The 25379-nt window shown below is 40.0% G+C and overlaps 1 protein-coding gene and 1 long non-coding RNA gene across 2 annotated transcripts in view; one reads left to right on the forward strand and one right to left on the reverse strand.

Moving 5' to 3' along the window:
- The window catches only part of LOC137650130 (guanine nucleotide-binding protein subunit gamma-1-like), a 292665-nt gene that overhangs the window by 194106 nt on the left and 73180 nt on the right, over positions 1-25379 (reverse strand). The window lies entirely within an intron of this gene.
- Positions 15639-25320, forward strand: LOC137649754 (uncharacterized). Its single transcript, XR_011045850.1, has 3 exons — positions 15639-15708; positions 17356-17513; positions 25284-25320. It is a non-coding gene; the product is annotated as an uncharacterized lncRNA (long non-coding RNA).

The following is a 25379-nucleotide window of genomic DNA, read 5'->3' on the forward strand; positions in this document are numbered from 1 at the left end:
AGCCAAGACCTTACGAAAGTCAATAGAAGGTGGAGAAGACTTGGATTCATCCACGTCTGATGAGGGATCCAGGTGTGCCGCCTCATCATCAGACGCCTCATCACCAGAGTGTAGCGAAGAGATCGGAAAGGTATGCTGAACGGCAGAGTCAGCACGAGCTGGAACAACAATATTAGTGGTTTCCTCTTCAAGACTCTGTTGAGGGAACACCTGAGGCTCAGACTGCAAGGGCTGATCACAAGAAGTAGCAGAAGGTAGGCGCATGGGAGGAGGAGGCTGACTCCTAGCATGAGTGACTGAACTCAAGGGTTGCGCTTGCTGAGCGGAAGGCGGATGCGCAGTAGCAAGTTCCTGAGGAACGAGTTGAGGTTCCTGAGGTGTGGGCTGAGAGCGATGAGGTAGTGGCTGCGCAGAACACAGTAATTGCCTCGCGAGTTGAGGCTCCTGAGGCGCAAGGCTAAGGTGTTGTGGTTGCCTTGAGGAGGGTTGAGCTCGCTGCAGCGAGAGCTGAGGAGACTGACTCATGGATGGGAGAGGTTGTTGTACCTCAAGAGAGTGTTGCCTCACTGGTGGAACTGCTAGTGGAAGCGGAGGAAGTAAGGAATGATCTTCCTGTTCCCATTGCTGAGGTTGCCTTAAGGAAGGCGGAGGGAGCTGCACACCACTGGAAACAGTAAACTCAGAACGTGCTAAGGTATGCTGAGGAGCCTCAACATCGTACGCCTGGCAGGCGGTACTGCGCTCAGGCGGAGCGATCGCAGGAGGAGGTGTAACTTGCTCAGCCTGACACTCACGCATCAAGACCGCAAGTTGTGACTGCATGGACTGCAGTAGAGTCAACTTGGGGTCGGCAGACACTAAGGTCTGCTGAGGTAAAGCCTTAACAGCAGAGATCTGTTGTGGCAGAACCTTACTCCTCTTAGGCGGAGTGCATTCAACTGATGACTGCGGCGAGTCAGAGCTGAGCCAATGACTGCAGCCCGGTTGAGTTCTTGAGGTTTGGACTCTGCGTTTGAGTGGTCTCGAGACCTGAGTCCAGCGTTTCTTGCCTGACAAATGCTCAGCAGACGAGTAAAAGACGGGCTCAATCGTCTGCAGGTGGGAGTGACGGTCTCTGGAAGACACGCCCGCAACCACCGAGGATACTTCTGTGCGCCGATCAAGGCCTGCCGAACCCTTTTGCCCTTCGACATTGCTTCTCCCCTGGGCTTGGGAGCTTGCAAGAGGTCCCGGACTGGGAGGACGACTGGCACGCACAGAAGTATCCTCACGCACCACACTGACACTGACACTAGCACTTGGCACTGCACTGACACTAGCACTCGTCACAGCACTGGCACTAATTCCACCCACTGCACTCTTGACCTTAAGTTCCTTGACTTCGGCCATAAGAGACTTATGATCACTTACCACTGACTCTACTTTATCGCCTAAGGCCTGAATGGCACGCAAAACAACAGACATATCAGGCTGAGGGAAAATAGTAGGTTCGGGGGTAGCCACTACAGGGGTAGGAAAAGGTAGGGGATCATGAGGTGAGGAAAAAAGTGAAGAGTGAGAAGAACTCCTCCTAACTCTCTCTCTCTCTCTAACTTGGTTGAGTACTTAAGAAGACGGACAAAATCAAGTTCCGAAAGTCCGGCGCATTCCTCACATCGATCTTCTAACTGACAGGGCCTTTCCCTACAGTCAGAACAAGCGGTGTGAGGATCTACCGAGGCCTTCGGAATACGCCTATTACAAGACCTACATCGTCTATGGGTGGGGGCTTGTGAAATGTCAGACATCTTGAATCAAAAGAGTTAGCCAAGTGGGGTTTCAAAATCAAGCAAAAGATCGTTAACCGTTAAATCAGGACTAAATAATAGCTATCTAAGCTAATATAGAAGTTTCCAGTAAAGCGACAGCCGAAATCTGAGAGAATACTTCACCAAAAGCCGTGAAAATACTCGAAGATCATAAGCGTATCCCAGAACGTCTTGCCGGAAGCACGACAGAGGAAAAATTGAGGAGGTGTCAACAAGAAGTACTATAGTACCTGGCCACAGGTGGCGCTGGTAAGTACACCCCCTTCTAGTATTGTGATAGCTGGCGTATCCCTCCATAGAATTCTGTCGGGCAACGGAGTTGACAGCTACATGATTATCGGGTAAGTTTAATATTGAAAAAGAAAATTTTCCTATAGGAAACGCCTGTCTTTTAGTAGAAAAGCTTTTTCGGTCCGTAACTACAATGAAACTTGAGGGGGTGAATGTAGTTTATCAGGACAGGGCGATATCTTTCTTATTACTAGCCCAATCTTTCATCCTTATGGGGAAGATGTGCTTTTCTATGATCCGATATACCATAAAATGAAGTTATTTTATATTTTCTAAGTTCAGCCCCAGAAGGGGGTCCGGGGGCTTGGCCCCGGCTAGGGGTTGTGACCTGGGAACAACTAAGTTCGGTTAGGTTGGGTATATGGGGTTTGTATGATAGCGACAGTGCTTGGGGGGTCGCAGAGGGCGTTAGCCCTGCCCGTTAGGTCATTAGGAAGTTAAGGACACAGTTTGTAGGTCAGGTTAGGGGGGGAAGTTTGGGTTAGTTGTCCATTTTTCTTGGCGTGTCCCCATAAATTACAAAGGCTCCAAACCAAGAACACCAACTGGTTTCATTGTATATTATTCCATGGTAATGTAACCTAGGAAAAAAACTACTGTTTCTTATAGAAAAAATTACGCTCTCTTCGAAAATGACACTCGTTCCCGTCGCAAATTAATAGTTTCAGAAATACATATACAGTACATCTATATCCTCCAATAATGGGTGACCCCCAGTGGGAACTCGGGGGTTTGGGTGGGGAAAACATACTGGGGAATCGATATTTAAACGTAAAACAAGCCTTTTCTTCTCTATACATTATCTTCTTGAAATTATAATAACTGGAGGAAAATACAAAACAGTATATATGAATAAACTTTGGAGGCGCCGTTGCAAAGATTGTGTCATGAAAAAAAAACAGTAACCAGTGCTGCCAACGTCCGATGTAGATCAAATGTTATTTTGTGACCTGTCATACTACTAGGCTAGGTTAGGTGGGTTTGATAGGTTCTGTGCCCTTTTTGTACATTTTATATATTGAGTAAAACTTATATGGAGAAATTATTTAATATATGGAAATATCTATCATTACTATCTTTAGTAATGTCAACGTGCCGTTGGTAACTCTGTGTACCATACGTCAACGTTGGTAACACTGTGTATTATTGGTAACGGTGCTAATGTTATCGTTCGTTCGTAAGAGAAGTGACACCGTGCATCTTAAAGTTATCCGAATTGGTTGATCTGTTTGTTTCCGATTGAAATGAACATCAAATTCCCTTAATTCACGTTATTTACTATAGGAAAACAATTTTATATCGTTTCCCCAGTATGTTTTCCCCACCCAAAACCCTGAGTTCCCACTGGGGGTCCCCCATTATCGTAGGATATAGATGTATATATATTTCTGAAACTATTCATTTGCGACGGAAACGAGTGTCATTTTTGAAGGGATCGTAATTTTTTCTGTAAGAAACAGTAGTTTTTTTCCTAGGTTACATTACCATGGAATAATATACAAAATTACCCACCAACTTAAACTTAACCCACCTAACCTAACCTATAAGCCATGTCTTTACCTATTTACCTAACAGGGGGAGGAGGCTAAAGATCCCCCCTAATAATGCCGTATTATTAGCCGGCCATCATCATACATACACCCCAAATGCACAATGCTCACTGAAAGAAAAGTTGTTGATTCTTTCAAATGTGAATTTGTGTTGTTCTATAATTTTACCGACTATTCTTGCCGAACACCGCATAGACCTTTTTAATTGATGGTAGGATATCAGAATAATTACCTTTAAATTTCCCGTTTTCCTCAATACGCTAATGTCCTATATTGTATTTGTGAGCAAATTCATTCGACAAAATTTACGTGAGAAGTAATTGCCGTAAAGTGACATGTATAAGATCACGATTAGTCGACACAGGACATTGGTGACAACATATCGTGTTCTATTAGTCAATGTTTATTTACATGGATATTTAGAATCCACTTTAATTTTTATAGTGAAAGGGCACTCGATTAATATCAAGAATAAAATTAATATGAAAATAATAATCCATTGCATGTAACTCATAGGTAAATTGTAGATAATTAGATACGTTTTTGAAAACATATTAACATAGTTTAATAGAAGACGCTAAAATCCTTTTTTTCAGATCTTTCCATAGACAAATGTATATTAGAGATCTCTAAATCCACCTTGTCGTTGCTTATGCATTTACTTTCATATTATAATAAAGGTACTATCGACATAAGGGTAATAGAAAAGCGCCTAATCTAAAATGTAATGTGATTGTCGCTACAACAATATAAAGCTGGAAACTTCAAAATCAAATCATTGTTCTCTAGTCTTGGGTAGTGCCATAGTCTTTGTACCATGGTCTTGGGTTAGAGTTCTCTTGCTTGAGGGTACACTCGGGCACACTATTCTATCTTATTTCTCTTCCTCTCGCTTTTTTTAATTTTTTATAGTTTATATCGGAGATGTTTATTTTAATGGTGTTGCTGTTCTTAAAATATTTTATTTTTCCTTGTTTCCTTTCCGTACTATGCTATTTTCCCTGTTGGAGCCCCTGGCCTTGTAGCATTCTTCTTTTCCAACTAGTGTTGTAGCTTAGCAAGTAATAATAATAATAATAATAATAATAATAATAATAATAATAATAATAATAATAATAATAATAATAATAATAATAATAATAATAATAATAATAATAATAATAAACTTTTTTCCGCCAGCAGCGAGTCGTTGCTGACCAAAATAGAAAGCACGATATGTAGCTGCTATATAAATTGGATTCCCGACTGAACAGCAACGGGAAGAAATTCGCTTAATCAGCAAGCATCGGAGCATGGCGTTAGATGTAAAGTCACAAGATGACGGTTGGAAGTAGGACATGCTCTTTTTTTGGCTGTCTTGAGTCCAATAAGGCTCATCATCATCTCCTCTTACGCCTATTGACGCAAAGGGTCTCGGTTAGATTTCGCCAGTCGTCTCTTTCCTGAGCTTTTAATTCACCATCTCCTACTTCACGCTTCATACTCCTCAACCATGTAGGCCCGAGTCTTCTAACTTTTATAGTGCCTTGTGGAACCCAGCTGAACGTTTCGTGAACTAATCTCTCTTGGAGTTGAGTAGTGCGAAGAGTAAATCGAAACCATTTCCATCTACCCCTCATCATGATCTCATCCACATATGGTACCGGTACAGTACTCGAGTAATCTCTCTTAAAGTTTCATTTATAATCCTGTCCTGCCATTTAAGTTCCAATATCCTTCTGAGGGCTTTGTTCTCAAATATACCAAATCTTTTGGAGATTGTTTCATTGTCATACCATGACCCATGTCCATACAGTAACATGGATCCCCCTAAACTGTTATATAGTCTGATTTTTCTATGTAATATCAGGCAATTTGGTTTTCAAATTTTACTTAACCTAGCCATTGTCTGATTTGCCTTTATCAATCTTTCATTAAACTCTAATTCTAAACACCCTGTTTTGGAGATCATAGTTCCTAGATACTGAAATGATTCTACCTCATTAATCCATTCTCCTTCCAATGATATTTCATCTTCCATTGGCCACTCGTTCTCATCATCTCTGTCTTTCTTAAATTTGTCTTCAGCCCAACATCGTGTGATAATTCATGCAATCTGGTAAGCAAACATGGCAAATCCTGTGGTGTTCTGCTAACAAGGACAGCATCATCAACATACTCTAAATCTGCTAAATTCCTATCACCAATCAAGTTTAATCCTTCTCCACCATCTCCTGTCTGTCTGTATAGATTGCCTTACCTTGTGTAAGACCCGGGCTCTTGCCTGTGGGCAGCCCGGAAAAGAATGTAATTTGAATTGTAGAGCGTTATATGTGTATAAGAGAAATTGTAACTTGAATAGGGTTCACCATCTCCAACTGTTCTACTCATTACAAAATCCACGAGGAGGATAAATAACATAGGTGACAACACATTCCCTTGGAGTACTCCGCTGTTCATTGGAAATTCATTTGATAATAATCCATTAACATTAACTTTGTACTTGCTATGCTCATGAACAGACTTAATCAAATTTACATATTTAAGAATGCTTCCATAATAACGCAGGACTCTCCACAAGACTGGCTGGTGCAACCATCAAAGGCTTTTTCATAGTCCACAAATGCCATTTTTATATTCTATGTATAACTGTACATGTCTCAAAATGAAAATTTGGTTAATGCAACTTCTACCTTTTCTAAATCCTGCTTGTTCATCTTTCAGCTTTTTATCAATCTTGCTCCCCAGTCTCTTTATAATAAGCATACTATATATTTTCATAACAACTGGCGTAAGTGTTATGCCTCTGTAATTATTGCAATAAATCAGGTTTCCTTTTCTTCCAACTCTCCTAACTCCCATTCGTCAGGTTTTGCTTCTTTGTGCTCCATTCTACAAAATAATCTTGTAAGTATTCTGAGAGTCACTTCTTTTTTTCGGCAAGTATCATCTATGCAGTTATTCCATCGTATCCCTGGACTTTTCATCCCTATAGTTCTTTTTTTTAGGATAGCTTCGACTTCAACACTGAATTTATTCATGGGCACATCAAGGTCTTCATCAGCTTCGGGTATATCAACCAAATTATTCCCTTCATATCTCCTATTCATATCCTCACTAAAGTGTTCTACGCAATATACCGATAATATATGTTACTACAACAATTAGAAAATTTCTGGCGCCATGTTATCAGGTGATCCGTTTTGTTTATTTTATTTTACTTTATTTTTTTCTTTTTCATATTTGCTCCTCGAACTGCGAGATCGTAGTTTGCCACGGCAACATTTTCGCTTGCTATCATCGACTAGAGGTCGGGGAAAACCTCGAGCAAGAAATGACTTGTGTGATTCCACCATAAGAATGTGCTTTTAGAACTTGCATTTTTTATTAGTATATTTACCATTCTATGCAACCAATTCAAAATCTTTTTTCCATGGAAAAAGTCCAGGGAATTTTCGAAATAATTTGTATTATCAGTACAAGGTAATTTTTTCCTAAAGATACTCGCAGACAAAATAATTAGGCAACGTTCGGTTTTAACTGTAGGCATATGATAGAAACACCCAGAGGTACTTCTGTCATTGTATGGTTGAATAAAGTAATAAGATTGATGAAAGTGAAAGTTGTGAAGAAAATGGGACAGGTGTTTGTAGCTGTAAGTGTGATTCCTTCAACTAATTTTGAAAAGGGGTAACCAGTCAAATCAGAACGTTTTTAATAAAAGGAATGAATGGTCAGTAGTAAAGGAGAGGTTTGTAAAAAATCACTTTGAAATAGATGTTTGTATGCACAAGAGACAGAAAACATGTGAAAACAATGTGGAACAATACAAAGAAACAAAAGTTTTAATTGTGAAAAAGATTTACATAGTGTATGAGTTATATGAGAAAACGACCTAAATAATACAAAAATGTGTGTGGTTACGAAAGTTTAAGAATAGGCGTGAAAATGATCGTGGGTGAGCAATTAAAAGGCTGAAGAATAGAAAGACTCTAGGGCCATAAGGAAAAGTTAGATCCTCTGGTGTAGTAGTAATAAACTGATTGAGGGGATGACCACAGTTTGGTAGGTATGTATTGATAAAGGAAATGGTATATAAGAATATCTAACCAGAATGATTTTTCCATTGGTGTATAAAGGAAATTGTGATAAAGGCAAAGGTAAGAAACTTAGGGTCACATTACTGCTAGCCGTTGCTTACTAGATACAGTGTATAATAAAAAGGAAGATAGTTCACAGAAGGACCTATTGGGGAAGAACTCTGTGAGCTTAGGTTAGGAGGAAGGTACAAGAATCAATTGTTTGTTATAGAACAGCTATGCGAGAGGTTAGAAGAAAATAAAAGATGTACTGTAGATATTACACATGAACCTAAAATTGTTTATATGTCAGAGAGGCAACGTGGAAGGTGATGGGAATGCAATGTATTTGTAGGATCTCTAAGTGAGTAGGATTATAACGAAACCCAGAATGTTCAGCGAGGAGTATAATATATGGAGCCCCATCACGCAAGAGAGGCGGTTACATATATAGACTGCCTACATGAATGAGGGTCAGTCCTCTACTGGGGTGGGGGTGGGAGTGGAACATGAGGTACTCTTATATATGTAGTAGTAGCTACTCTACGGGGAGAAAAAGGAATGTCAGAAATAAACATTATGATAGCAGAAGGCTGGGGTTTGTGAAAGGAATAGAAGAGGGAAGAAATTGGATTTTGAATAAAATTCTTGAAGAAATTAAAGAGGATGGAAGTAATAGGTAGATGAAAGAGACTAGGAAATTGATGGAAGAGACTAGGAAACTGATGAAAGATAGGGATATGAACGACAGACCTTTAGGAGAATGGGAAGGGAAGAACTCAAGGCCAAGATTAGAGAAGTAGATAGTAAAATATGGGAGGAATGGATAAAATATAAAGCAGTTTAGAAATGCACGTACAAAGAAAAGGTCAAATAGGAGAAGAAATGTTCTATGACAATATACCAGATTCAGTTGTATTGCATAGAGGTAGGGCGAACTGCTTAAGATTAAATGGTAGAAAAACACATGAATTAGGGGGAAGTGTAGAATGTAGGCTGTGTGAATCAAAGACAGAAGACCTCGCCTATTTCATACTATACTGTCCAGACCTCAACGACTAGAGAAGAAAAATTAAAGAACTGCAGCAACCATATGAAGAGGAAAAGAAGATAATAGGAAACGTCTTATTTAACGAAGAAGGAATAGAAAAAAACACTATATACAGTATATATATATATATATATATATATATATATATATATATATATATATATATATATATATATATATATATATATATATATATATATATTATCAGATGTGGAAAAGGGAGAAGAAAATAAAAGAATTTGAATAAAGAAGAAAACTAAGGCGGTGGCGATGGAAAGGCTAATCCCTTCAACCAGCGGGCAAGAGAAGGAAAGAAGCCATCGTAAAAAGCCTGAAAGACAAGTACACAATGGACAGGCAAGGACTTAACAATGTTGTGATTAAAATGATGGGGAAATAAATAATAGAAAGTCTGACATTGATCCTAACAGAAATGAAAGTGCTGGAGTAAGAGCATAGAAGGAATCTGTAGTAAATATGGGATGGAAGTTGAAGAAATAAGAAGTTGGGGGAAAGGACCCTGAAAAAGGAAATCAAGAGAAGAATTGTGGAAAAAATAGAAGAAACTAGTGAAGAAAAAATTAAGATTTATGGAAGGAAATGGCCCCCAGCCTTAGATCAGAGAAATGTATCTGGATAGGGCATCCCTTGTAATGAAGACAAGATTAAATATGCTCAACTTAAAAGCGAATCTCAGGGGAAAATATGAAGATAATTTGTGTGACTTGTACAAAGATGAAGAAAATACTACTGAACATCTATTTCTATACCTAAAATTAGGACAGCTAATGAAAGTAGACATAAGTATAATTACGCTAAAAACGCCTACCAGAGATCTGGCTGCATTTATACGTAGGGCAATGCGTTTGAAAGAATTTAAGAAGTCCAAACTGACCACAATAGGTTGCCAAAACTGATGATAGCAGGGTGTTATCCTATCTGATTTCAAGGTAGAATGGGATAAAAGTAAAGACTGGGAATCTCATTATTAATTCATTTAAGGTGCGGGTAATATAAACTTAATTACAATAATAAGAAAAAGTTTAGAAGCTTTGCACCTATCTATAAAATAATAGAGTGCCCGCAAACTTATTTTGCAGAGTGAGCAATAGGGAACCAGGAACCAGGACACAGAGTGTAATAAAAGAAAAAGAAATGAAAGAACTCGAGAGTATACAGTACAAAGTTATGAAAGGAATGTTTGAACCGGTTGCTACCACACCATACTGGTGGCAAATAGCTGAAACAGGAATATGGGTAGTTGAAAATAGAATAGAGTATAAAAAGGTGATGCCATATCATATCATAACTTCAGATGACAGATAAGATCAAATAAGAGAACCATATGGGGGATGTTGGAGAAAAAGTATGCAATAAATATGATATTAAAATACAAGAAGTAAGAACGTATAAAAAGCAAGAACGTATAAAAAGAAATAAAAAGCAAAGTGGCAAATGAAATTAAAAGAAAAAATAGAAGAAAAGAAAGCAGAGATGACCAAACTGAGGTTTGTGAATAGCGATGGTAGAAGAGATTACATAGGCGACCTTGACAGTAATGAGGCCGTAATAGTTATGAAAGCAAGGTTAAATATGCTAGAATTAAAAGAAAAATCATAGAAATAGGAATGATAATGATAGGCTTTGTGTGTTGTGTAGGGAAGCAGAGGATACTACTGTGCATATTTTTAACTGTAATGAGTTAAAGAAATTTAGAAATAATAACATAGAAATAGTGAATTTAGAAACCCCTTCTAAAGAGGTTGCCCGGTATATTGGAAAGGTCCTAGAAGTTAGAAGTAAAAGTATGCAAGCTGTGCTGTCTGTGTAAGAGGTAACTAATGATAATAAGATTTATGCATATTGCAGCGCTTTGCACCCAGTGTGCTTCATCCGGTAGTGTTGTAGACTCGAAATAAACAAATCAAAACGGATCATACTTGCATATAAGAATGAATTCCCACTACAGGAAATTGAAGGTGTTAAAGTGGTTACCTCAATTAAATATTTAAGAACAAAAATATCAAGCAAAAGAAACTGTTTCCAGGACCATAAGGAAGAAATATTTAGTAAAGCCTATAGATTTATCAACCAGAAAGCCTCCATTTTTGCTAGAAGTTGCAATAGATTAATGATTGGGAATTTTTTTTTTTTTTTTTTTTTTTTTTTTTTTTTTTTTTTTTTTTTTTTTTTTTTTTTTTTTTTAGGAAGGGGTGGCGCTCCCAAGCCTTCTTCACTCAACAGATGCAATGCATTTAGGTAAAAAAGAGATAAATAAACTACGAATGATAGAAAACAGAACGCACAGAATGATACTAAGAGTCCCAAAGTATACGTCAATAAGTGTCTTGAGAACAAAAGTCGGATCCTCCTGTTACTACTACGGAGGTATGAAAAAACAAAGCCAAACTATGTAAAATATGTAATGAAGAACAATGGAAACGCACTGGTGAAAGAAATCTTTCTCGATATGTCTGAAAAGTAACAAATGAAAAGGGCAAAAACTATGGTCGCATCCCTTGTGATGAAAGCAAGATTAAATATGTTCAACTTAAAAGCAAATTTCAAGGGAAAATATGAAGATAATTTGTGTGACGTGTGCAAAGATGAAGAAGATACTACCGAACATTTATTTTTAAGCCCAAAATTAGGACAGCTAAAGAATGTAGAAATAAGTTTAGGCACGCTGAAAAATCCTAGCAGGGATCTGGCTGCATTTATAGGTAGGGCAATGCATATAAAAGAAGAATTTAAGAAGTCCAAACTGACCACGAAGCTTTGCACCTATCTATAAAGAGATAGAGTGCCCGCAAACTTATTTTGCGGAGTGAGCAATAAGGAACCAGGAACCAGGAACTTAGAAATTGTCCAGAAACAAGAGAAAGTAGAATCTTCATAGCGCTAAGAGAGCACAAGATAGGCGCTTAAGGGAAGAATTACAAACAAAGAGACAAAATGGTGAAGATGGATGGTTCATAAAGAAAGGAAAATTGCACAGAAGGGAAAATTTTCGTCAGAACGAGGAAGACACACAAGAACTTTAAGGAAAGAAGAATATAAACACAAAATAAAAGAAAACTTTAAGATTTATTTGTTGAACATACAAGGCTTAACAAAAACAAAAACTGATGGAAGTTGAGAAGGAATTAAATAGTAGAAATAAACTTTTTTGCTTGACAAAAACACGCCAAAAGTTAGATAGATTAAATTTAAGTAAGGGTGTTAAAAAAGTAGAAACTATAAGGAACATGAATGATAAAAAAGGAGGAGGTTTGATGATACTTTATAGAAATAGTGACAGTATAGAATTGGAAAAGATAGAAACTAAAAGTAAAGACCTGATGTATGTTAAGTGTAATGCATATAATCATACATTTAGATTATTGTTGATTTATTTTTCAGCAGGAAATACTGAAGAAGACAAAAATAGGGATACGATAATAAAACAGGAATGTGAAAGAATTATTAGAAATCTAAATGAAGAAGAGGCATTGATGATATTGGGGGATTTCAACGGCCATGTAGGATTTTTAGGTTACCAGAATTTAGACAGGAACGGGGAAATGATTCTCGATTGGATGAATGACCATGGGTTAGTCCTATTGAATGGAGATTTAAGATGAAAAGGGATTTATACATGGGAAAGATTACAACAAAAAAAAAGTGTAATAGACTACGTACTACTAAACGAACAAATGTATAAAAACTTTAGGGGAAATGATTATAGATAATGAAAAATTGAACTTTGACATCTCAAATCATAATCTGATCACTATAGAACTGGAATTCATGAGTGACCAGAATAAAAATTTTAATCAAGGAAGATGGGAGGAAGTAAAATACTTTAGGACAGATGAAAATAGTTTAAGAAAATATACAACAAGAGTAGAGGAAATTGTAAGAGATGGACAAATAGACAGAATAGAAGGAATGGATCTAATAATAAAAGAGGCTGCAGAAGAAAAGTTGGCAAGAGTATATAAATGGAAAGTTCTTGATGAAGAAAAGGTACATGAGCAACCTTGGATGGACGATGAAATAAGAAAAGGCATAAAGGTAAGGAAGGATTTAAACAGAGAGAAAAGAAATGAATCCAATATCTAAGTAAAAAAAGTATTAGAAGAGAGATATGACCAAAAGAAGAGGGAAGTGCAAGAAATGATAAAGAAAGAAATTACTATATTTGTAAAAAAGATAACAGAAGAAATAAAAATGGATAAAAAATAAAAAACTCTGGGAAAATATTGATAGAATAAGGAACAGACAGAAAGCCCATGGCAAAGTTATACAACTTTATGGAGAACAAGGAACTAAGCTAAATAAGGAAAAAACAAAAGAGGAATTAATCAAATACTGGAAAACTATATATTGTAAGCATGAAAATAAAATAGACTCAGTTTGAAATGAAGAAAAACAGATAGAATATGAAAATAAAATAGGGCATCAGGAAGACATCACAAGAATATATGAATATAATATCCCGGACATACTTAGGGAACACTATGACCTTGTAATGGTAACAAAAGGGAAAATAAAATCAATGAAAAATCCAAAAATCACAACAGAAAAAGTAAAGAATTGCCTGGGAAAATTAAAGGCAATAAAAGCGGCAGGACCAAATGGCCTAAAACCCGAGCTATATAAGGCACTGGGAAAAAGCAAAATAATGTTATCAAAATGAGTTGGACAAAAAAGAAAAACCAAATGTATGGAAGAAATCAAGAACAAAGATTGTTGAAAAGAAAAGAAGGCCAATGGCAAAAGACCTAAGACCCATAGCTCTATTAAACATTTCTTATAAGATATTCATGATGATGGTGAAAGAGGAAATAGAAGACCACATAAGAATGAATGAAGAAGACAATGAATGTCAAGCAGGATTTACAGGTGGAGGCAGGATAGAGGACAATATCTTTATATTACAGTATTGTGTGGAAGAGAGCTATATTAACAAGAAACCCCTAATAGTAACCGCGATAGACTTTAGTAAAGCATTTGACTCTGTAAAAAGGGAGGTACTAATAGAAGTTTTAAAAGAATATAAAATTAACACCAAAATCATAAGTGCAATTGCAAATATTTATCAAGGAGATACTACGGGCATTGACCTAGGAGAAGGTATAGAACAAGAAATGAAGGTTACGAGTGGAATTAAACAAGGTTGCACAAGATCAGCTTCACTTTTTAAACTGATTACGTATATATATTGTCATGAAGAAAATAGAAGAGGAAGGAAACGGTTTCAGAAATCAATTAATAAAGACAGAATCATTATTTTTTGCAGATGATGCTTTAATAATTGCACAGGATATACATAATGCAAAGCGTAACATTCAGCTATTAGTAGAAACTAGTAAAAATTGTGGGTTAGAAATTAATAGAGAAAATAGTAATATTATGATTTACAATATGAAAGAAAAGCTAGATAATATAGAGGGAATCAAAGTAGTAGAAAGTTTGACATACTTAGGAATAAAGCTAGATAATAATAGGAATACATTTAAAACTCAGAAAAGGGTAATGATAGAAAAGGCACAAAAATGAGCTAATCTAACATATTCAGTTATAGAGAAAAGTTGCAATAAAGTAATGATAGGAAAAACGTTCTGGAAAAGTATTGCTTTACCATTTATTTTGTATGGAACAAGTGTTATAAATCTAACAGAAACTGAAATAGAGAAACTACAAAGAATAGAGAATGGGGTATACAGGAAGATTTTAGGTGCCACTAAAAGCACAGCTAATACTACTCTAAGAGGGGAGATAGGTGCATCTTCTATGAAAGCAAGGGTGATGGATGGGAAGCTGCAGTACTTAAATCGTACCCTGAATGGAAAGAAGGAAATACTGAAAATAATTATCCAGGATATTCAAGAAAAAGAAGGAAGATGGTGGAAACAACCTGCAAAGTATTTGGAAGAATTAAGTTTAGGCATAAGACAGATAAGAAGAATGAACAAGGCAAAAATAAAAACGGAAACCAGGAAGTGGGATACTGAAAAATGGAAAGAAGAAATAGAAATTAAAGTGAGCTTAGAAATATATAAAACGTGGGAGAAAGATATTAAAGAAGAGTTAATTTATGACAATACATTTGCTTCAGTGATATTTTTTAGAGCAAGAACTAATACGTTAAAACTAAATATTGTAAATAGACACAATTGGGGGGGGGGGATATAAACTGTAATTTTTGTGAAAATGAGGATGATTTGATACATTTTTTGTTATTTTGCCAGGAATTTAGAAAAGAAAGGAATGAAGTAATTGAGCTACAAAAACCATACAAGGAAGACTTAAAGAGGATAGCAAGATTATTTTTATTTAGTGAAACAAATATAGAAAAGAAAAAAGAAGTATTAAACCTGATGTGGAAGAAAAGACAAAACAGTACAAGATAAACGTTGGAGGCGCCGTTATAGAGGTTATGCCTCACCCCAGAACCTGAACCTGATACTACCGAACATTTATTTTTATTCCCAAAATTAGGTCCGCTAATGAATTTAGACATAATTTTACGTACGCTAAAAATCCTAGCAGAGATCTGGCTGCATTTATAGGCAGGGCAATGCGCATGAAAGAAGAATTTAAGAAGTCCAAACTGACCACAATAGGTTGCCAAAACAGATGATAGCAGGGTGTTATCCTATCTGATTTCAAGGTAGAATGGGATAAAAGTAAAGACTGAGAATCTCATTATTAATTTATTAAGTCACAAGTAATATAAGCTTAATAACAATAATAAGAATAAGCTTAGAAGCTTTGCACCTATCTATAAAGTAATAGAGTGCCCGCAAACTTATTTTGCGGAGTGAGTAATGAGGAACTAGGACCCAGGATGAAGAAGAAGAAGCATTTCTATTTTCTTCTCAAAAGTGTAAACATTTCGCCCACGGCCACTCTCAGTTCAGTCCGAGCTAGCTATTGCCTAATCCGTTAATCCCCTTCTTCAGGTAAATAGACAATTGTTGTATATTTAAAAACGTTGAGTTCATGAATACTATGCGTGGAAGGTTCTTATAAGTGCTTGAATATCGTTAGCCAAGACTTGAACTTCAATGTTATACTAGTCTTGTATTCGCTCTCCCGCGATGGTGAATATCACATAAACAGGTTAGCAGGTTAGAGCACCAAGGACAAATCCATGATACTTTGATTTACATTGGCTGTTGCACTTTAAGTCCAGGTAGCCATTTCATATTTTGGTAGATGTATGATACTTTTTTTAATTTCACTTTTATTATAGTTACGGACTGAAAAAGCTGTATTTGGTTACAAGAGCACTCTCCATTTATGACAAAATTATGCCGTCCTGCAGCTCTCCTCTTCTTGTACAGTAATTAGGAGGTTCTTTAAATGCCGGGAAAGCAAAAAATGGCAAGACATATTGAGCAAGGTGTGAGATGTTATAAAAAATAACTAGCTTGGTATTCTCACTAAACAACCTGGAACTGATATCGTCAACATGGTCAACCTAACAGAAGTTTGTGATTCCAGCACACATAAACAGAAGTTCGTGATGCCAGTGTACATTTGATATACCATATATTCAAGATATATACTAAATTATAAATGGAGTAATTACTCAAAAGTGTCACTATTTGTGAATTGTATATTTTATGGATAGTTTTGAGTAATTGCTCAATTTTTCATTTATTATATACTGTATTTTGAATATATATCAAATTTACGCTGGCATCACAACCTTATGTTAGGTTGACTGTTGACAATGTTAGTTCCAGGTCGCCTAGTGAGGAACCCAAGCTAGTTTTTTTATAACCCCTCCCCCCCCTTGTTCTACATATCTTGAGATTTTTTGCTTTCCCCCCATGTAAAGAACCTCCTCATTACTGTACAAGAAGAGGAGAGCGGCAGGACTGCATAATTTTGGAGTACAGGTAAATATAGAGTGCGATCTTTTAAACAAATACAGAAAAATATTTTCTACTGATCACAATCACAGATTATTATAAAGTAGCAGTGCACAAGGCCTAGTAATACCAGTTGAAGTGGGACCCAAACAAGAGTCTTATTCTCCCACATATTAAACAGGCATAAATTTTGATTACAGGTCAAATCACTAAAGACCGAGTCACCTAATATCTAGAGCCAAGTCACCTAATTACACTTATGTAGAGAGACATACCTACATTGCCCTAATTATTCACATAGGTTTATTTGCATGTGATTTCTGATAGAAGATGAATGTATTAATTGTGAAATTTTTGTCGACAATACAGGTAACTAAAAATCAAGTGAAAGTTGTCTCCCCTGAGCAGCAATATGAAAAATTCGGAGATAATTTGTATTTTTCCTAACAATACAAACCTTTAGCTATTTATTAGGGGTATTACTTTTGGCGAAGCTGAAAGGACTACCCATTAAAATTTAGTAAGGGTTAACTATCCATTCCGCTAGTTAGCGGGGGTTAGGGAGGTAGCTCGCAATCCCTCCCGTTAAACACACTAGTGACTGAGCTCCACTTTGCTTGGAGGTAGGACTTCAAGCAACCATCATACACCAGGTGTATTATTCCCGGCTGCTATCCCCTACTGGGGAAGGGATCCCCTCTTTAACTTTGTACCAATTTTCTTTGACAGGCCAGGTCCTATTAGCCTATTCATCCCTATGATAGACTGATAGGAGGTTGCTGAAGTTATCTCCTTTGCTTTCATTTGGGACCAAATAGATTGACATTTCCAAGAAAGATAAAGAACCAACCAGTTCGGCTCTATGGGGACATCTAACTCACCAATCAGTGAGTCACCATACTTATAGGACAAAATGCTTGTATATATGTTGGAACAAATAAATTTTCAAGTAATTATTTTTCCTAGCTACACAAATCTGTTTTCTTTAAATTAAACTTTCCACCTCAACTGCCCCTGTCAGTCCTGAACCGAAAGGTCATAAATGAACAGTTTTTGACTGACGTGGGAGTGGGGCTCAACTCCTGCCCTCGCTCATCACCTATCCTTAACAATGCCAATGGTTATATCCAGCTCCCACTGAAAATATATTCCCTGTTTAAAGACTCAGATTTGTAAAGCTAGGAAAAATACAAATTACTTTAAAAAAGATTATATTGTATTTCAAACATAGGTTCTTATATACTGAACAAATGATTTTATCTAGGAGACTAATTGTATTATTATTATTATTATTATTATTACTGTATTATTAATAATAGCTAAGCTACAACCCTAGTTGGAAAAGCGTGTTGCTATAAGCCATCAACAGTGAAAAATATCCCAGTGAGGACAGGAAACAAAGAAATAAATACAGTAAAGTACAAAATATAAAATTAGATTTCGGGAGACATAAAGGAAATTTTTGGGTTAGAATGGTCCAGGGTTAAGAAACTGAAATTTCTGTGCACCATTACTTGAGAAATACATTTCTAGAAAGGATTTTCTTGGCTGTTGTTTGTGTTGGTAAGTTATAATTACTTGTAGGCTATATGAAGATTTGAATTTACTGTAGTTAGTAATCTAAAATTATACTGTACTGTACTTGTATTTTGGGATATTTTTGTACACTTTGGGGTGCCGCTATTTTATTTGGCATTATTTCCACGTACTGTGCCAGCTGTCCTCTTAACAATATATTTTCTTTTTCAATATTAATCTTACCCGATAATCATGTAGCTGTCAACTCCGTTGCCCGACAGAATTCTACGGAAGGGATACGCCAGCGATCACTATACAAGAAGGGGGTGTACTCACCAGCGCCACCTGTGGCCAGGTACTGCAGTACTTCTTGTTGACACCACCTCAATTTTTCCTCTGTCGTGCTTCCGGCAAGACCTACATGGATACGCTTATAATTTTGGAGTCTTTGTTCACGGTTTTGGTGAAGTATTGCTCTAAGATTTCAGCTTTCGCTATACAGGAAACTTGTCTCTTAGCCTAGATAGCTTTTAGATTCATTTTGATTAATGGTTAACGATCTTTTGCTTTAATTTGGAATCCCCCCTTGACTGTTCTCTGATTCAAGATGTCCGACCTTTCTCAAGCTCCTCCCCAAAGACGATGTAGGACTTGTATTAGGCGTATTCCGAAGGCCTCGGTTGATCCTCACACCGTTTGTTCCGATTGTAGGGGAAAATCCTGTCAGTTGGAAGATCGATGTGAGGAATGCGCCGGACTTTCGGAACTTGATTTTATTCGATTCCTCAAGTATACCACTAAGTTAGAGAGAGAGAGAGTTAGGAGGAGTTCGGCTCGCTCTTCACTTTATTCCTCACCCCATGATCCTCAACCTTTTCCTCCCCCTGTAGTGGCTACCCCCGAACCTACTATTTGTGCTCAGCCTGATATGTCTGATGTTTTACGTGCCATTCAGGCTTTAGGTGATAAAGTGGAGTCGGTAGTGAGTGACCACAAGTTCCTCTTGGCAGACGTCAAGTAACTTAAAGTGAAAAGTGCAGTGGGAAGTGGTAGTGCCAGTGCTGTGCCTAGTGCTAGTGTCAGTGTCAGTGTTGTGCGTGAGGATACTTCTGTGCGTGCCAGTCGTCCTCCCAGTCCGGGACCTCTTGCAAGCTCCCAAGCCCAGGGGAGAAGCAATGTCGAAGGGCAAAAGGGTTCGGCAGGCCTTGATCGGCGCACAGCAGTATCCTCAGTGGTTGCGGGCGTATCTTATAGAGATCGTCACTTCCACTCTCAGACGATTGAGCCCTTATTTTCCTCGTCTGCAGAAGAATTTTCGGGGAGAAAACGCTGGACTCAGGTCTCAAGACCTCTTAAGAGTAAAGTCCAGACCGCGCGAATTCAACAGCCCGGGTGTAGTCATTGGGCTAGCTCTGACTCGCCGCAGTCATCAGGTGACTGCACGCCTCCTAAGAGAGGTAAGACGATGCCTCAACAGACCTCAACTTCTGTTAAAGCTTTGCCTCAACAGACCTCAACGTCTGTTGATCCTAAGATGGCTTTGCTGCAGTCTATGCAGTCGCAGCTTGCGGTATTGATGCGTGAGTTCCAGGCAGAGAAGGTTACACCTCCTCCTGCGAGCGCTCCTCCTCTTCGCAGTCCAATCTGCCAGACGTACGAAGTTGAGGTTCCTCAAGCTACCTCCATGCGTGAGCTACCGCGTTGGGAGTTGCCAGATACCAGCGCTGTGCAGCAACCTCCACCTTCCTTGAGGCAGGAACCTCTTACCACGCGGCAACCTCCTCAACAATGGGGACAGGAGTCTTATGCCTTACAACAACCTCCTCTACCCTTGAGGCAGGAGCTTCTTGCAGTACGACCATCCTCGAGGCAGCAACCTCTTGAGGTACGACAACCTCTACCATCCTTGAGGCAGCCACCTCAGCTCTCGCAGCAGCTACCTCCACTTTCCTCGAGGCGAGAACCTCAACTCTCGAGGCAAGCACCTCAAGAACCTCAACTCGTGAGACAGGAGCCTCTTTCTGCGCAGCCGCCACCTTAGCTCTCGCAGCAGCCACCTCAAGAACCTCAACTCGTGAGACAGGAACCTCTTACTGCGCAGCCACATCAACCCTTGAAGCAAGCGCAACTCTTGAGACAGGAACCTCATGCTATGAGTCAGCCGCCTCAACGCATGCATCTACCACTTTCTCCTCAGCTTGAGCAGTCTTTGCAGCCTGAGCCTCAGGTTTTACAACAGTCGCCTCTCACCACGCTTGCTCCTCAGACCCCCGCAGAGCCTCCTTCATCCCAGCCTCATGACTTTGTCATTACCAGCCCTCATCCTCTTCAACAGAGACTTGAGGATGAATCCGCAAGTGTATATGCTCCCGCTTTTCAGGATTCTGCCATTCAGCATACCGCTGTAACTTTACCTCTCGCTTCTCAACCCTCAGGTGATGAGGTTTCTGAGGAGGAAGCTGCACACCTGGATGATCCCTCTTCTGACGTGGAGGAACCCAAGTCGTTACCACCCTCCATTGACTTTCGCAAGGTCCTGGCTCTTTTCAGAGAAGTTTACCCGGATCACTTTGTTTCTGCTACCCCTCGCTCTCCTCCATCAGAGTTTTCTCTAGGCATGCAACCTGTTAAGTCTGCCTACACTAAGCTCGTCTTCGCTAGATCTTCTAAGAGAGCTTTGAGAATGTTAGGGGATTGGTTGCTGTCCAAGCAGCAACTAGGAAAGACGTCATTTATGTTTCCACCTCCTAAGCTGACTTCTAAGGCGGGCGTCTGGTATGCCACAGGGGAGGAACCAGGCTTGGGGATCCCTGCCTCTGCCCAGGCTGACTTCTCAAGTTTGGTTGACTCTCCACGAAGGTCGGCTATGAGGCGCTCTAAGGTCTGCTGGACCTTTTCTGACTTGGACCACTTCTTAAAGGGAGTCTTTCGCGCCTTTGAAATTTTTAATTTTCTCGACTGGTGCCTGGGGGCCTTGAGCAAGAAGACTGCCCCATCTGACAAGGACTCGGCCATGCTTATAATGTCCTGTATGGATAAAGCAATTCGCGATGGTTCCGGCGAACTTGCCTCCATGTTTGTTTCGGGAGTACTCAAGAAAAGGGAACAACTTTGCTCCTTCCTTTCCACTGGTATCACCTCTTGTCAAAGGTCTCAGTTACTTTTTGCTCCTCTTTCTAAGTTCCTGTTTCCTGAGGATCTTTTCAAGGAATTGTCTGCGGCTCTTATTCAGAAGGACACTCATGACCTTGTGGCCTCTTCAGCACGGAAGGCTAAGGTTGCTCCTTCGGTTCCTAGAACTTACCGCACTCCAGTGGCCGATACTCCTGCTACCAGATTTATTCCGCCCTTTCGTGGCAGAGCCCCCAGCCGAGGAAGTACCCGCCCAGACGGTTACAGGGGCAGGTCCAAGAAAGGCCCCAAGCCTTCGAAAAGCAAACATTGACTCTCCTCCTCTCCAGACAGCTGTAGGAGCCAGACTCAAGATCTTCTGGCAAGCTTGGGAAAGAAGAGGTGCAGACGCCTAGTCTGTCAAGTGGCTAAGGGAGGGTTACAGGATACCATTCTGCCGCAATCCCCCTCTGACCACTTCTCCCATCAACCTCTCTCCCAACTACAAGGAAAAGGACAAGAGGCTAGCGTTACATCAAGAGGTGTCGCTCCTGTTACAGAAGGAGGCAGTGGTGATAGTCCGGGATCATCAATCCCCGGGCTTCTACAATCGTCTCTTTCTGGTGGCCAAGAAGACAGGAGGTTGGAGACCGGTGCTGGACGTCAGTGCGCTCAATGCTTATGTCACCAAGCAGACGTTCACTATGGAGACGACGAAGTCGGTCCTAGCAGCGGTCAGGCAGGAGGACTGGATGGTCTCGTTGGATCTGAAAGACGCTTACTTTCACGTTCCCATTCATCCAGACTCCCAACCTTTCCTGAGATTCGTTTTTGGAAAGGTTGTGTACCAATTCCAAGCCCTGTGTTTTGGCCTAAGCACGGCACCTATGGTGTTTACGCGACTGATGAGGAATATTGCGAAATTCCTCCACTTGGCGGACATCAGAGCCTCCCTTTATTTAGACGACTGGCTGTTAAGAGCCCCCACAAGTCGTCGCTGTCTGGAGAGTCTTAATTGGACTTTGGACTTGATCAAGGAACTGGGTCTTTTGGTCAACTTAGAAAAGTCCCAGCTTATTCCTTCCCAAACCATCGTTTACCTGGAAATGGAGATTCGGAGTCAAGCTTTTCGGGCTTTTCCGTCGGCCCCAAGAATCAGCCAAGCCCTAGAGTGCATTCTGAGCATGCTGAAGAGGAACAGATGCTCGGTGAGACAGTGGATGAGTCTAACAGGGACCCTGTCATCGTTAGCCCTGTTCACCGAGTTAGGGAGACTCCACCTCCGCCCCCTTCAATACCATCTAGCAGCTCACTTGGACAAGAATATGACGCTCGAAGCGGTCTCTATTCCTGTTACCAAAGAGATGAAGACTACTCTCATGTGGTGGAAGACCAACATCCTTCTCAAGGAGGGTCTATCATTAGCTGTTCAGACCCCCAATCTTCATCTCTATTCGGACGCATCAGACTCGGGCTGGGGCGCGACCTTGGACGGACAGGAATGCTCGGGAACATGGAACAAGGAACAGGAAACGCTTCACATCAACTGCAAGGAGTTGCTGGCAGTTCATCTGGCCTTAATGAACTTCAAGTCCCTCCTGCTAAACAAGGTGGTGGAGGTGAACTCCGACAACACCACAGCCTTGGCATACATCTCCAAGCAGGGAGGGACCCATTTGAGGAAGCTGTACGAGATAGCAAGGGACCTCCTCATTTGGTCAAGAAGTCTAAACCTCACACTGGTAACGAGGTTCATTCAGGGCAATATGAATGTCTCGGCAGATCGCCTCAGCAGGAAAGATCAAGTCATCCCCACGGAATGGACCCTTCACAAGAGCGTGTGCAACAGACTTTGGACCTTGTGGGGTCAGCCAACGATAGATCTGTTTGCCACCTCCATGACCAAGAGGCTCCCTTTGTACTGTTCCCCAGTTCCAGAACCGGCAGCAGTTCACGTGGATGCTTTTCTGCTGGATTGGTCCCATCTCGAGCTATATGCATTCCCGCCGTTCAAGATCATCAACAGAGTCATTCAGAAGTTCGTCTCTCACGAAGGGACACGGCTGACGCAAGTTGCTCCCCTTTGGCCTGCAAGAGAATGGTTCGCAGAGGTACTACAATGGCTGGTCGACGTTCCCAGGACTCTCCCTCTAAGAGTGGACCTTCTACGTCAACCTCACGTAAAGAAGGTACACCCAAACCTCCACGCTCTTCGTCTGACTGCCTTCAGACTGTCGAAAGACTCGCTAGAGCTAGAGGCTTTTCGAAGGAGGCAGCCAGAGCGATTGCCAGAGCAAGGAGGATATCCACTCGTAGAGTCTATCAATCCAAGTGGGAAGTCTTCCGAAGCTGGTGCAGAGCCAATGCAGTTTCCTCTACCAATACCTCTGTAACCCAAGTTGCTGACTTCCTGTTACATCTTAGGAATGTTAGATCTCTTTCGGCTCCTACGATCAAAGGGTACAGAAGTATGTTGGCTTCAGTTTTCCGCCACAGAGGTTTGGATCTTTCCTCCAACAAGGATCTACAGGACATCCTTAAATCTTTCGAGACCTCTAAAGAACGTCGCTTGTCCACTCCAGGCTGGAATCTAGACGTAGTCTTAAGGTTCCTTATGTCTCCTAGATTTGAACCTCTCCAGTCAGCCTCTTTCAAAGACCTTACTCTCAAAACTCTTTTCCTCGTCTGCCTTGCAACAGCCAAAAGAGTTAGTGAGGTTCACGCCTTCAGCAGGAACATAGGATTCACATCCGAATCAGCAACATGTTCCTTACAGCTCGAATTTTTAGCAAAAAATGAACTTCCTTCACGTCCTTGGCCTAGATCGTTCGAAATTCCTAGCCTTTCCAACATGGTGGGTAACGAGCTAGAGAGAGTTCTTTGCCCTGTCAGAGCTCTAAAATACTATCTTAAAAGGTCAAAACCTATACGAGGACAATCAGAGGCCTTATGGTGTGCCATCAAGAAACCTTCGATGCCTATGTCCAAAAACGCAGTTTCGTATTATATAAGGCTTCTGATTAGAGAAGCTCATTCTCACATGAAGGATGAAGACCTTGCTTTGCTGAAGGTAAGGACCCACGAAGTGAGAGCTGTAGCCACTTCGATGGCCTTTAAACAGAACCGTTCTCTGCAGAGTATTATGGATGCAACTTATTGGAGGAGCAAGTCAGTGTTTGCATCATTTTATCTCAAAGATGTCCAGTCTCTTTACGAGAACTGCTACACCCTGGGGCCATTCGTAGCAGCGAGTGCAGTAGTAGGTGAGGGCTCAGCCACTACATTCCCTTAATCCCATAACCTTTTTTAACCTTTCTCTTGAATGCTTTTATTGTTGTTTTTGGGTTGTTACGGTAGGCTAAGAAGCCTTCCGCATCCTAGTTGATTTGGCGGGTGGTCAATTCGTTCTTGAGAAGCACCTAGGTTAGAGGTTGTGTAGAGGTCCTTTAGTATGGGTTGCAGCCCTTTATACTTCAGCACCTTAGGGTTGTTCAGCCTCCTAAGAGGAACGCTGCGCTCAGTAAGGAAGACGAACTTATTAAAGGCAGAGTAATGGTTCAAGTCGACTTCCTTACCAGGTACTTATAATTTCATTGTTATTTTGAATAACTGATAATATGAAATACGGGATACTTAGCTTCTTGATATACATGTACACTGGTTTTCACCCACCTCCCTGGGTGTGAATCAGCTACATGATTATCGGGTAAGATTAATATTGAAAAATGTTATTTTCATTAGTAAAATAAATTTTTGAATATACTTACCCGATAATCATGATTTAATTGACCCACCCTTCCTCCCCATAGAGAACCAGTGGACCGAGGAAAAATTGAGGTGGTGTCAACAAGAAGTACTGCAGTACCTGGCCACAGGTGGCGCTGGTGAGTACACCCCCTTCTTGTATAGTGATCGCTGGCGTATCCCTTCCGTAGAATTCTGTCGGGCAACGGAGTTGACAGCTACATGATTATCGGGTAAGTATATTCAAAAATTTATTTTACTAATGAAAATAACATGTTTCACAGGCTCCAGCAACCAAGTGATCTTCTGCCTCAACCCAAGTAAGTAATGGTTGTACTCAGATAATGCAGCATGGTGTAACTGTACCAGTATATGTACTG

This window comes from Palaemon carinicauda, chromosome 11 (assembly GCF_036898095.1).
Source record: "Palaemon carinicauda isolate YSFRI2023 chromosome 11, ASM3689809v2, whole genome shotgun sequence".
Taxonomy (NCBI): domain Eukaryota; kingdom Metazoa; phylum Arthropoda; class Malacostraca; order Decapoda; family Palaemonidae; genus Palaemon; species Palaemon carinicauda.